The sequence below is a fragment of the Lygodium microphyllum genome, chromosome 8 (genome assembly GCF_053477565.2).
Source record: "Lygodium microphyllum isolate KBCC chromosome 8, Lygodium_microphyllum_v1.1.10, whole genome shotgun sequence".
Taxonomy (NCBI): Eukaryota; Viridiplantae; Streptophyta; class Polypodiopsida; order Schizaeales; family Lygodiaceae; genus Lygodium; species Lygodium microphyllum.
In genome coordinates this window covers 157203836-157216986 of record NC_141142.1, presented here as the reverse complement: position 1 = coordinate 157216986, position 13151 = coordinate 157203836, and the positions used below count along the sequence as shown (strand labels likewise).

Genomic DNA, 13151 nt, shown 5'->3' with positions numbered 1-13151 from the left:
CTATAAATTCTATCCTACGGACAGGTATGCAAGAGGGTGGGCTTTATAAGCTCACTGTCCTTGCGTTGTGGACTTCTGATGAGCTTAGGCTCCTTTGGCTTGCCGGTTATGGATACCTCAACTTCAACACCATATGACAAGCTTCTTAAAGGAAGTTAGTGGAAGGTCTCCATGATTTTTCTCCTATACACACCTTATGCCCTAGTTGCTTATAGGGCAAGCAACATAGGCACCTCATCCATAGGTTGCTTCATGGAGGGCTATTACACCACTAGAGCTAGTCGACACCGACTTATGTGGACCTATGGGCACAACCTCCCTTGGGAAGGCCAAGATTTTATGTTGATTGTTGATGATTTCACTAGATATGTGTGGCCATACTTACTGGAGTACAAGATTGAGGTGCACTAGAACTTTTGTGAGTGGACGGTATTTTCTTAAACACAAATGTCTTTCAAGGTTCACAATTTACCAACTGACCACAATAGCCGGTTTTCTCTAATGTTTCTTAAAAGTTTTGCAAGGATCATGGCATCCAAGTGGAGTATTCCCATGCGAACCCACCATCAGAGAATGATATGGTGAAGCGCACCAATTGGACCATGCTTGAGATGGCCCATTCAATATTGGAGCATTAAAGTCCACCTCTCTCCCTTTGGGGTGAAGCGGTTGCTAGAACGGTGCATATCCACAACAGGTCTCTACCTTCCACACTGCAAAACATAACTCCATATAAGGCTTTCTTTGGGAAGAAGCCTTTTGTGACCCACTTTTGCATCTTTGGGTGTGATGCCTATGTCCATGAGGACAAGAAAAAACGAGACATCAAACTTTACCCAAAGTCATTATCTTTGTAGGTTAAAACACGACCACAAAGGGCTACAAGCTCTACAATGTGTCAACATGACGATGGTACTTCTTGTGCACGTGGTTCTTTGTCATCGACTGATCCCCCCCCCCCATCAGCTCTGTCCCTTTCTTCTTGATTATCTAATGGTGAACCTTCTTCATCTTCCACGACTCCCCCTCCATCCCCTCTTTTTACCCCTTCTACTCCTCGCGCCCTTGACAACTCCTATTCCTTCTTCATGGAGTGTTTCTACTCCTTCCCCATCCCCACGGGTGACTTTTGGGGGACTTGAGCCATTTGAGGAGGAGCCCTCTTCTTTTGATGAGGGTGATGTATCTTTACCCCAGTGAGGGAAAGTCCCTTTCCCAGATATGTGCATTATAGGTATTGGAGGCCTCTTAGTCTCCTCATAGCAAGATGAGCCTATCACCATTCCTCGTTGGTATCAACAGCTCATGGGGGATGCAAGTATTAATCACTTTCCTATGAGCCCATTAGGCCCACGTAGATGAGCCAACATACAAGCCCACCCGGATAGTTCACTTTGTGTATACTATGCTCTTATGTTAGATTCTTCAAGATCATAAGTCTACTTAGTTGATGAGGCTCTTGCATAGGATATTTGGCACCGCGTTATGTAGGAGGAGCTCAATGTGATCAAGCTTAATCAAACTTGGTAGTTGGTTCTACATCCATGGAAGCGGAAGGTGATCGGTGTGAAGTGGGTCTTTAAGACCAAGTATCTTCCTAATGGCCCCTTGGACAAGCATAAAGCTAGGCTTGTTACAAAGGGTTTTGCACAGTATCCCGGCTTAGATGATACACAAACTTTCGCATCTAGAGTCCGTATGTCTACTATTCGAGCTATTTTGGCTCTCATAGCCCATCACTATTGGCCTCTTTTTCAAATGGATGTAAAGTCTACCTTTTTGAACAGCATACTTGAGGAGGAGATTCATGTTTCACAACCTCTTGGTTTTCTTGTGCAAGGGAAGGAGGATCATGTTTATAAATTGCAGAAGGCTCTCTATGGCCTAAAGCAAACTCCTAGGACTCCATACTAAAGGATTGATTGATTCTTCTTACAGAGTGGCTTCCATTGATCAAATCATGACCCCAACCTTTATTACAAGTTATATGTGGATGACTAGATTATCATTCGGAGTGACTCACAAAAGAGGTTGATCGAACTTGTGAGATCTTGCAGTAGGAGTTTGATATGACAGGACCTTTGAATCCTTCACTTCTTCCTTGGTTTGGAGATCTATTAAATGGCACAAGACATCTTCATTTCCTAGCACAATTACATCTCCGAGCTTCTTTCGGAGATGACTAGATTATCATTCGGAGTGACTCACAAAAGAGGTTGATCGAACTTGTGAGATCTTGCAGTAGGAGTTTGATATGACAGGACCTTTGAATCCTTCACTTCTTCCTTGATCTTGTGAGATCTTGCAGTAGGAGTTTGATATGACAGGCCCTTTGAATCCTTCACTTCTTCCTTGGAGATCTATTAAATGGCACAAGGCATCTTCATTTCCTAGCACAATTACATCTCCGAGCTTCTTTCGGATTTTGGTATGGCCGAGTGTTAGCCTATTTCTTTCCCCATACACCCTGAGTCCAAGTTGGTTACTACCAAAGATCCCTTCATGACACTACCAAGCACAGGTGTCTTGTTGGATCACTGAGTTGGCTTATCCATACAAGGCCACACATACTCTTTTGTGGTGGCATTGTTGTCTTCTTTCATGAAGACTCCAAATCTCACTCACTGATGAGCTGCTTTGTGCATATTGCGCTACTTATAAGGGACTCAATCCTACATGATCATGTATGGAGAGGGGGCCACTCTTGCTAGATGATGGAGTGATTCAAATTGGACAAGTGATGTGGCGTTGCGATGCTCCACTACAAGTTTTTCTTTCTCCCTCGGCTCAGGTGCTATGTCATGGAGCAGCAAGAAGGAGCCCGTTGTGGCCTCTTCTACAAAGGCTAAAGAGGCAGTTTGGCTCCATCACTTGTTGGCGGAGATTGGCTTTCCATAGACAAGAACAACACGGTTGTGTGTGGATAACCAGAGTGCCTGAGCTTTGGCAAAAAACCTTGTGTTTCATGGTTGCACGAACATCAAGGTTCAATGTCACTTTGTTCAGGAGTGGATCGTGGATTTTGAGTTAGCGGTGGCCTACTCTCCCATGGTGGACAATGCAACAATCTCTTCATGAAGCCTCTTCCACAGGCTTCTATGCTTCATCGTATGAGGTTGTTGGATCTTCGAACTATCCTAGGATCTGAGAGGGGATGTTAGCCTACCACATTCTGTTAGTTTGTGTCATCTCTTGGTTGAGTCCCGTCGGAGTCTTACAAGGACATTGAAGCTTTGACCGTTCTAGAGCACTTAGTTTGTGTGCATTTCTTTATCAGTTGGTTTAGGTGTGCTCACACTATGCAAGCAGCCAATTCTCAGCCTTCCTCCCAATGGCCAGCGGTTAGTATGTGTGCATTTGGAGCAAAGGGGCCTATTTTCCTTAGGGCAGCAGCATTTTGTGCATCAAAAGGGCTGGTCGGCCAGTTTTATCTGGCCAACTGCATATTTGAGGCCCCAGGCTGCTGGTCAGCCAGATCTGGTGGGGGTTGGCTATTTATAGCCGGCCCACTAGCTTGGGCAGATCATCTCTTTTTTGCCTATGTAGGTTTTCAGCTAGATTGCGATGTTCTTCTCCATCTTGTATGATGACTGCTGGCTACACACTCGCTACACGCTCTGTCACCATCATCCTCGCCATCTTGCATAGTGTCATCGTTTTCCAGCCTGATTTGGTGTCCACACTAACACTTTGGGCTGAGTGCAAGGAGTGATCAGTCCATCATTGTATTCAACATTCTTTCCAGATTGAGTGTAGATTTCTCTTTCCTTCTTGCTATCTTCTCTCTTCTCCTTTTTCCTCCATATTCATGTTCCTGTTCCGTTGCACACTCTCCCAGCATGTGAGGTCAGCCGAAATGCAAGCAAAGGGCGTCAAAGTCCCACTAGTGCAAAACCAAATAGAGATTATCAGGGGAGCATGTGTGCATGTGCGCACACACAAACACAAATATATGTAAATATGAGAGAGAGAGAGAGAGAAGAAAGAAAAAAAAAAAAAGATATATTAACGTCTACATAAGGTCAATGTGGCCTATGAGACAAAATCCAGAGTACATCCATGTCTAATGTCATCTCATCAATAAGGTAAAGATAACATTACAAATAAGTGGGTGGCCTATGAAACAATACTGAAAATAACTATACAATGGGACTATACCAGGGTTGAACCATGTGTAGTGTTGTTCCATCGATAGAAAAGAAACGGAAAGGAAAGGAGAACAAGATATGATAGAACCATGTACAAAAGTGTGGTGGAGACTATGGGGTGTAGCTGATCTCAAGATCTGCACATGATCTCAGCTATGATGCAGTCCCTAGCTGCTTCACTAATATGCCTGGTGGTGAGTCTTTGGTGTCTCTTTATAATGGCTCTAATCCGACTGTGATGTGGCCTCCTCGGACGTGGTCCTGGTAGACGGGGTCGTCGTGCTCGACGAAGGGAAATGGCTCTATCCAATGTGACTCCACGGCATGGCCTGTAAGGTGTCTGGCAGGGTGGATCTCTCTCTGCTAGGCTGGTAGTGTCAATAGGGTCGGCTCCGTAGGAGAAGTCTATCACTGCTCTTCTGTGTATGTCCCACTGGATGAGCTGGCCTCCTGTCTCATAGTACTGCAATTTGGTGCCTCCAGGAGGAAAAGACCTAGGCATCTCTGGTCCTCGTACTCCATGACACAACAAAGGGGTCTAAATCCATCACGAAAGAGGCAATGGTACCGTCCTCGTATGTCATAGTATACTGTGTATCTGCATGTGTAGTGCTCCTCCGTCTCAAGCTCTCAACCACAAAGATAGCAAGTCCTATCCTCTGCTAGGGTATTTGTCCATCTACTTGTCTCCATCTAAAACCTATGTGATGAGGTGCGAATCTGTCCGATACAACCCGTACGCTATGGGAGAGATGGGTGTCCATATATGCTAGTCGAATATGGAAACCATCATCAAAGAGACACAAGAAATGACTCCTGTAGAACTTCATCCTCGATCCTAGAGGGAGTGGTGGATGGATCCATGTCCTTGCTGTCTCAATCCTCAAGATATCACCTCTGATCACTTGGTTCAACTCTCATCGGCTGAGAAAAAATGTAGGGCAGTCAAGGCTATAATCCAAAGGTGGAAGACAGTCAATATCAAAATGATGTACGCTCATCCAAATAGCCATATGTGAAAACCAATAGTTCTTCTCACCTCCTCCTGCTAGTTGTCTAGATGAGGTTAGCGCCAATCTGGAGTATCTATGGCGTGGAAGTTCCCATAGTATGTGCCAAAAGGTCACTGCCCTGAAGAGTGCCTCCGTAACTATAGGTGTTGCCCCTAGCTCTACTTTGACAATGGGATCTAGGGTGGAGGGCTTACTCCTAATCATACGTGCTATCCTCATGATCAATGGCTTTTCCATGCTATCCCAACCATCATAATAATCCCTCTCTACTCCAATCTGATCAGTGAGTGGGCTAAGACGCCTGTGGTACAAGCTGCAACCCCATACCTTTGCTCCATATAGTAATGTAGGTGTGACTAGGGTGTCAAACAACCAAAGTTTGGTGTGGGGCTCCTGGAACTGCATGTGAGCACATTGACTCTCGAGTGCCCCTAGTGCTGCATATCCATGTGCTAGACGTGCCTCTGATGCCCCTCTCAATGAAAAATGTGGGCCAAAGAAGGTGACTCCCAAATAGACACATTCCCTCACATGCTCCAGTATATCTCCCCCAAATGTGAACTGGTATATAGATCTTGTCACCCATGGTGCTGAAGTATTAAAAACCATGGTTTTGGTCTTCCCAAGGTTCACTATAAGGTCTTTATCTCTGCAGAAGATGTGCAAAGCATCTAGATGGCACTGCAATCCCTCCGATGAATCTGAAATGAGAACAATATCATCCGCATACATTAATATCAGTATGAGCACCCCTGCCAGGCTGGCTCCAGCTCCACCTCCTCGGTCTATGTGATCAAACACCTCATCTATGTATAGACCAAACAATGTGGTTGAAAGTGGACATCCTTGTTTCACTCCTATGGTACTGTCAATCCTCTCTGATAACCCCCCAAGTGCCCGTACATGACCTATCACTGCCTCATATAATGCATAGACACCCCATCGTATACCCTCTGGTACTCCAATGTCCTGCAATCTCTGCACGTTGCGTGTACAAGGCATTGTATCAAACGCTTTGGGAAAGTCTACAAAGCAACAATAGATCCTCTTGTCTCTAGCTCGACACTCCTCAATTATGGTTCTAAGTGTGAGAATATGGTCCAGTGTGGTATATCCTGATCTGAAACTTGTCTATCCTTGTGCTCTCTTGCCTTGCATTTCAGCCCACTCACTGAGTTCATGCTCCAATATAGGTCCATATATCTTGGCCAAAGTATGACCGATCATGATAGTCCTGTAGTTACTAGGAATCAGGGGATCACCACTTTTAAACAGCGGAATGATAGTGTTGTCTGACCAACTCATAGGGAAACCTTCACATACTGCTCTATTGAACATATGTGCTAATACGGGTGCTAGTATGTCACCTGCATGTGAGAAATGTTCTACTACTAGTCCATCCTCATCCTGTGCCCTCCCATTTTGTAATCTATAAATTGCATCCCTAACCATTTTCCATGTGAAGAATGACCATTGTGTTGGCCTACAAGCTTGTGGGGGCTGCATAGGTGGCTGTCCTGGCAGGTCATGCAGCTGTCTCCCATAGTCAAGCCAAGCATCTGGTGATGTAATCTGTATGGAGGGCTGTCTTTCATGAAACATCTTCCATGCGCTCTTGCTATCCCGCCCCAAAAATAGCTGATATATCTCTACTTCTGCTTTCGCTAAGTAGTCTCGTTTCTTCTTCCGCACAAGGCGTTTGAAGAACACCTTTGCTTGGCGATGTGTCTGAGTGCCTAGCTCTTTTCTCTCTGTAAGCGAGCTCGGGTGACTCTACACTCATCATCATACCAACTATTTTGGGGAGTAATAGATCATGTGGGTCTACATCGGGGCAAGGTGTGTGGGAATGCATACATGGCTGATCCATGTATGGCCTCTGCTAAATCCCTTGTACATTCTTCTAACGATCTACTCAAGTCCAATGTATGTAAACTAGTCTGCAGAAAAACACTGTAGATTTGTGAGGTGTCTTCTATAAAGTAGTATTTAGGATGTTTAGGGAGGCATGGTGTTTCATGTTTCATATGTACACAAGAGAGCATGAATGTCAAAATAGCATGATCTACTGCTATGCCAATTGGTCTCTTAGATATCTTAAAGTTTTGGATGTTTGGTATCAATGCTGGTCAACCTATCAAGTAGTCCACAGTACTTACCCCTATCGAGACAGAGAGAAAGAGAGAGAGAAAGAGAGAGAGAAAGAAAGAAAGAAAGAAAGAAAGTTATATTAACGTCTACAATAAGCCAAGTTGGCCTATGAGACCAAAATGTTGCATACAAAATGTCTGGGAGATTTCAAAAGTCCCAGTGAAGCTAACGTTTATGCTATGTTGAACTAAATTGAGTAGGAACAAAATGATATCTAGACTAGATAGAATCTAGAGGTACTCCCAGTGCGGTGTGGAACTGCTCCTAGAGTGTTCATCCTAGGATGTCCCGCATGGGTCGGTCTAACATGGAGAGGCTAAAGCAGCGGGGCAAGGCCCTCCGATGGCGGCGTAGTATCCCTTGTATCTTCGACATGTGTCTTCTGCGGGGACGAGGGTCGGCGGGGCGTGGGCGCCGGGCTTTTCCTCTCGCTGTGGCTATTTCTAAGGTGGTCCCCCGGGGTTGGGAGGCCGGTTGGGCTGGTGGGGGCTCGGTGGTGGGGAGGGTAGCTGGTATTTGGTAGAATTCGTTGAGTGTGCGTTGGTTGGTGGCTCCTTGTCTTTGCTTCGTGGTTCGTAGGAGGTGGTCTCTGTGGCGTCGTATTTCCAGTAGAAAGAGCCCCAGGCATCTCTGGTCTTTGAATTTCATCACCTTGGAGAGTCGTCCGAATCCTTCGCTGAATAGGCAGTGGAAGCGTCCCCGGATTTCGTAGTACACTGGGCATCTACAGATATAGTGTTCCCTTGTCTCTGGCTCGAGATGGCAAGGCAGACAGATTCGGTCTTCTGGGGGGAGGGGGTTGGCCCTGTATCTGCCCGTTTCGGCCTGTAGTTGGTGTGAGGACGTGCAGATGTGTCCAATGGCACTTCTGACCCCGTGAGATAGGTGTGTGTCCATGTAGCTTGGGCGGGTGATGAAGCCATCCGGGGAGATGTGCAGGAAGTGCTCTCGGTAGAAAGCCTTCTTGGTTCCTAGTTCCAACGTGGGGGTCACCCATGTCCTGGCTGTGTCTGTCTGGATGATATCCATTCTGATGATGCGATTCACCTCCTCTCAGCTGAGCTCCAGGTGTGGGCAGTCTAGGCTGTATTGTAGTGGGGGGAGGTGGTCCATGTGCAGGCCATGGAGCCGTAGCCAAGTCTCTGTTCGGGCATACCAGCACTCAGTGTCCCCTTGTGTTGCTAGCCGTTTGGATGACTCCACGGCGAGTCTGGGGTATCGATGCCGGGGCAGGTCCCATATTCGGTGCAAGAAGGTCACGGTTTGGAAGAGGGCCTCAACCACGAGGGGCGGTGCCCCCAGCTCTGCGCGGATGATCTCGTGTGGTACGGAGGGCTTGCTTGGGATCATCCGTGAGAGAGAGAGAGAGAGAGAGAGAGAGAGAGAGAGAGATCAGAGAGAGAGAGAGAGAGAGGAGAGAGAGAGAGAGAGAGAGAGAGGAAGCGAGCGCGAAGAGAGAGAGAGAGCTAAGAGGGAGGCGGGCGATGGCGACGATTGTGGCCTGCGCCGACTATCCTCCGACCTGACAGTGGCACCCCGTTCGCCCCCCCTGCGGATTGCCTCTACCCGTCACTTCAGTTCCGCCCCTGCAGCGTACAAGGGCCACGCAACTTCAGACGAAGCAAGAGAGAGGTAGCGCCTGAAACGATCCCTGCTTGTCTACATCAACGACACAGAAAGATTGCCGTTCTGCTGCGAACCCAGACCTAACCTGCCTCGTTAGGGTTGCGCCCTGCCCTATACATCATATACACAGAGTCCTCTCTGCCCTGCCCGTCACATCGCATCCTGCCCTTGCTTACCTGCGAATACCCTCCTGACCTGCCAGGCTTACTAGCGTGCAACCTTCCTTCTTGCATCACCCTGCTCTGTGTGTGTGTGTGTGTGTGTGTGTGTGTGTGTGAGAGAGAGAGAGAGAGAGATTATCGCCGTCGCCTGCAGGCCCCGCCGCCGTCGCCTGCAGGCCCCGCCGAAAACACCTCGCCCGAGTGCCCCCCCTGCCCCAGCCCCGCCCGCACATCCTGCAAAGGTGCGCCTTGCTAGATTCCAGCCCCTTTACAAGTCGCGTCTGTCCACCATCGTCGAGGGCTGCATCGACGCCTGTTGCTGACTATCGCGCCTGCTCCCGGAGCTGTCCCAACGCCCTGTTTCTGCCGCCCTATCCACGCCGCCCTGTCAACTTCACCTCTGCCGCGGTTCGAGGCGCCGCCTGCGTGTGCTCCTCCTTTCGTGCAGAGGCGCCCAGCTCCTGTGAAACCCTAAACCTGACCTTCGTCAGAGAGGCAGCGTCCGAGATCGAGTGCCCTCTGCTCTATACACAGAAAGAGAGAGAGAGAGAGAGAGTGTGTCGGTCAGTCCTTCTGTGAGATCAGTTCGTCATACACGATGGCTGGTTTGGATCTGGATTTCCTAGACCAAACGGTGGCAGCACTTGGCCCGGACTCTGATGCTGAGGAACCCGAGGATATGGTTCCGTGCACTGAAGAATTGCCCCCGGGCCCTGACATCCAACCTGCGGGCAAACGTACCAAGCACACCCCGAAAGAGATAGGCGTTACTCCGGATCGTTCCTATGCGCAGGTTGCTTCGGATCCGGTGGACTGGGAGCATCTGTTGGAATTTGCCAACACTCTGCTTGGTGAATATGTTCAACACAACCAGGAAGCCTTCTCTGCCTCTGCTCCAGACGATGTTCTGGAAGCTACCGTCGAGCCAAAAACTGTCCTACGCTCCTTTTCGGTATTTTATGATCGCGCGGTGATACTCTTCTTCACTGGTCGCATCCCGCTGCTTTCCCGTATTCGCCAATGGCTGCAGAGTCTGCTACAAGGGGAATGTGTTGAAGAGATTTTTGTTGGATCCCGGGGTTTTTTTGAGGTCCTCTTGAAAACAGAGACGCACCGTGCTGCTCTTCTGTCTAAACTGCCTTTGTTTTTTGATCGTCGGTTGGTTCATGTGGTTCCATGGCGCCCGATGGCAGATTTCCAGCGCCTCCTGCAACGTGAATGCCCTGTGTGGGTAGAAGTGGAAAATTGTCCGGCTGTTTATTGGCCGCTATTAAAGGATGCTATGGCCGCAGTGGGCACGGTTCTGGTCCCTCCTAGTCTCAGGGCTGTGAATCGCAACCGCTTGTGCATGTTATGGGATACTGCACGGAAACGGCCTGCATGGTTACGCCTCAATTGCGCCGGCATGCATCCGTTACACTTTCGTTTGAAATGGGGCAATTTTGCTGGCCATTGCTTTTCCTGTGGACAGTTGGGGCACTTTATGGCTGAATGCCCCGAGCAACCACACGTTTCAGATACAGCTCATGTTGCTCCGCCCATGGAAGATATGGTGTGTGATGCTCCGTCGCTGGATCCTACCCACCCGCCCCAAGTTCGGGCCAAAGGTAAACAACAGGTTTCGGGTTTGGATTCCCGTGCTACTGATTGGGTTGAAGTACGCGCCAAAAAAGGCAACAGGATTGGTGCTGGCATGGAAAGTACTGGGCCTTCTACCTCACACGATTCCATGCGAATATATATGCGCAGGAAGGAAATGATGTCGTCAGAGCGCTCTGCTCCTGCTATGGTTTCTTCAACTCCCCGCCATCAGCTCGCCAGGAAAATGTATTCGGATCGTCTCAAGGGTCCACCTGCACAGCTGGCTTTTGATACCAGAGGCAACGTCATTACTCCGTGGGACCGTCGTTACCCACGTTCCAACCCCAAGCAAGCCGATATGCCGTCAACTTCCAAATCTGGTCCTCAGAACTCTTTTGCGGTGTTGGCAGATTTCTTGGATGAGGGAGTCCTGGACATTCTCGCCAACAAAGTCAAAGCAAGGCAAGCTGTGCCTCGTACTTGATTGTGTTTTGTATACACATGAAAATAGCCACATGGAATGTGCGAGGAATTTGTTCTCGTCACAAGCAACATGCCATGTGGACTGCATTGTATGAGAATCAGTGGGATGTCCTGTGTGCTGTTGAGCACAAGAGTCACAGTGACGCCGGTAAAGTTGTGGATTGCCATGGCTTTCGTTTGTTCTATGCAGGAACACAGGCCATGCATTATTCGGGTGTGCTCATGATTGTACATGCCAAATATCAGCCGGTTCTTATTAAAAATGATCTTCATGGCCGCTTTTTGGTGGTTGAAATCTTATTCGAAGGGGAAATCCTATCGTTACTTGGTCTCTATTCTCCGAATGATTCGTTATCTCACCGGGAGCTTTGGCAGACTTTGCAGACTTCCTTGTCACTTGGCAGACGCGGCTTCTTCATGGGGGATTTCAATATGTGCGTTGATTCTTCCCAGTCTACATCGGAGCACTCGGTCATGGATGCGCCGGAAAGTCGTATGTGGCACGACTTGGCTCTTGCTGTTCTTAAGCAAGATCTTTGGTCCTGGCTACACCCGTCTTCTCCAGGCTTTACTTTCCATTCGGCCCAGTATGCCACAACATGGTCGCGGTTGGACCACATTTATATAATGCAGAATGATGATTTTCTGCCTGAGACGCTCGAAATAAAAGTGTTGCAGCAATATGTCTTGTCGGACCATTTCCCTCTGCAGTTCGAGTTGCTTGCACAACCCATTGCCCCCTTCAAGCAATTTCTGGAGAGACTCCCTTTGCGTTTCAACTCCTCCTACTTAAAGCATACAATTTTTCAGGGCTATATGCAGCAAATGCTTGACAGATTCTCCTTGGACTTTTCCTCTCAGGGCACTGCGTCATTTGGCCGATTGCTCTCTAATGTGCAGCGGGTTGCTCGGCAATATGGGATCTATCATGCCTCTCTTTGTCGGCGTCGTCGACAGGCAGCGGAGGACCTGCTGCTTTTGGTTCGCTCCCTGCTGATGGACACTCCGGATGATGCATTTCTGCTTGCACTGGCCCTGCGGGTGGCCGATCTTGTTAAAGAATTCTAGTTAAAATCGTATCAGCAGGCCAAATTGCAACATCTAACAGAGACTTTGCAAGATAGTGCATGTCAGACCCATAAGTTCTTTCGAGCTCTCCATGCCTCTCCTGCTCGAGAGAATTTGACCAGACTCGAGGATGCACAAGGCCACCTTATCCTGGATCCACAGACTATTGTGCATATGTGAAGGAATTATTTCCGTGACCTTCTCGGTTCCGCTTCTCCTTCAGCCCAAATTACTCAGGCCCGTTCGGTCTTTAATGACCTGGTCCGCAATCAGTTACCGCAGGACATGCAAGCTACTCTGGAGTCAGATATTGGTGAAGCAGAGGTTATGGATGTCTTGTTACACTTGCCCAAAGATAAAAGTCCGGGTTGGGATGGTCTCACCAATGAGTTCTTTGAAGCTTTCGCTACCCAACTGGCGAAACCATTGCAGGCTCTGTTTCAGCAGGTGTGGGAAACGGGGATCATGCCTCCCTCATGGAAACAAGGACTTATTAAATTGCTTCCAAAAGTTCCTTCGCCATCTAAGTTGACACACTGGCGCCCCATTTCTTTGATGGGTTCCATGTACAAAATCTTTTCCAAAGTAATGGCGAATCGGCTCCATAAGCATCTCCCTGCCCTTGTGCACCCTCTCCAGTACGGTTTCATTAAGGGCCGAAATATTCTACACAATGTTTTGAATGCCCAATTGGCCATTGATTATGCCCGGCATTCTAATCAGGAGGTGGTGTTGGTTCAACTGGACCTGGAAAAGGCTTTTGATTATCTGGACTGGTCTTTTGTTGCTGACCTTATGTCCGCTATGGGCTTTGGTGCTCGGATGTCTCGTCTGATCTACACCATTAGTGCTGCGGCGTCTTCGCGAGTCATGCTGAACGGAGGTGTTACTGAGCCATTTGTCCTTGCCCGTTCTGTCAG

The 13151-nt window shown here is 48.2% G+C and overlaps 1 protein-coding gene across 15 annotated transcripts in view; it reads right to left on the bottom strand.

Moving 5' to 3' along the window:
* Positions 1–13151, bottom strand: part of LOC148033039 (potassium channel KAT3-like) — a 101861-nt gene that overhangs the window by 46126 nt on the left and 42584 nt on the right. The gene's annotated exons all lie outside the window — the stretch shown is intronic.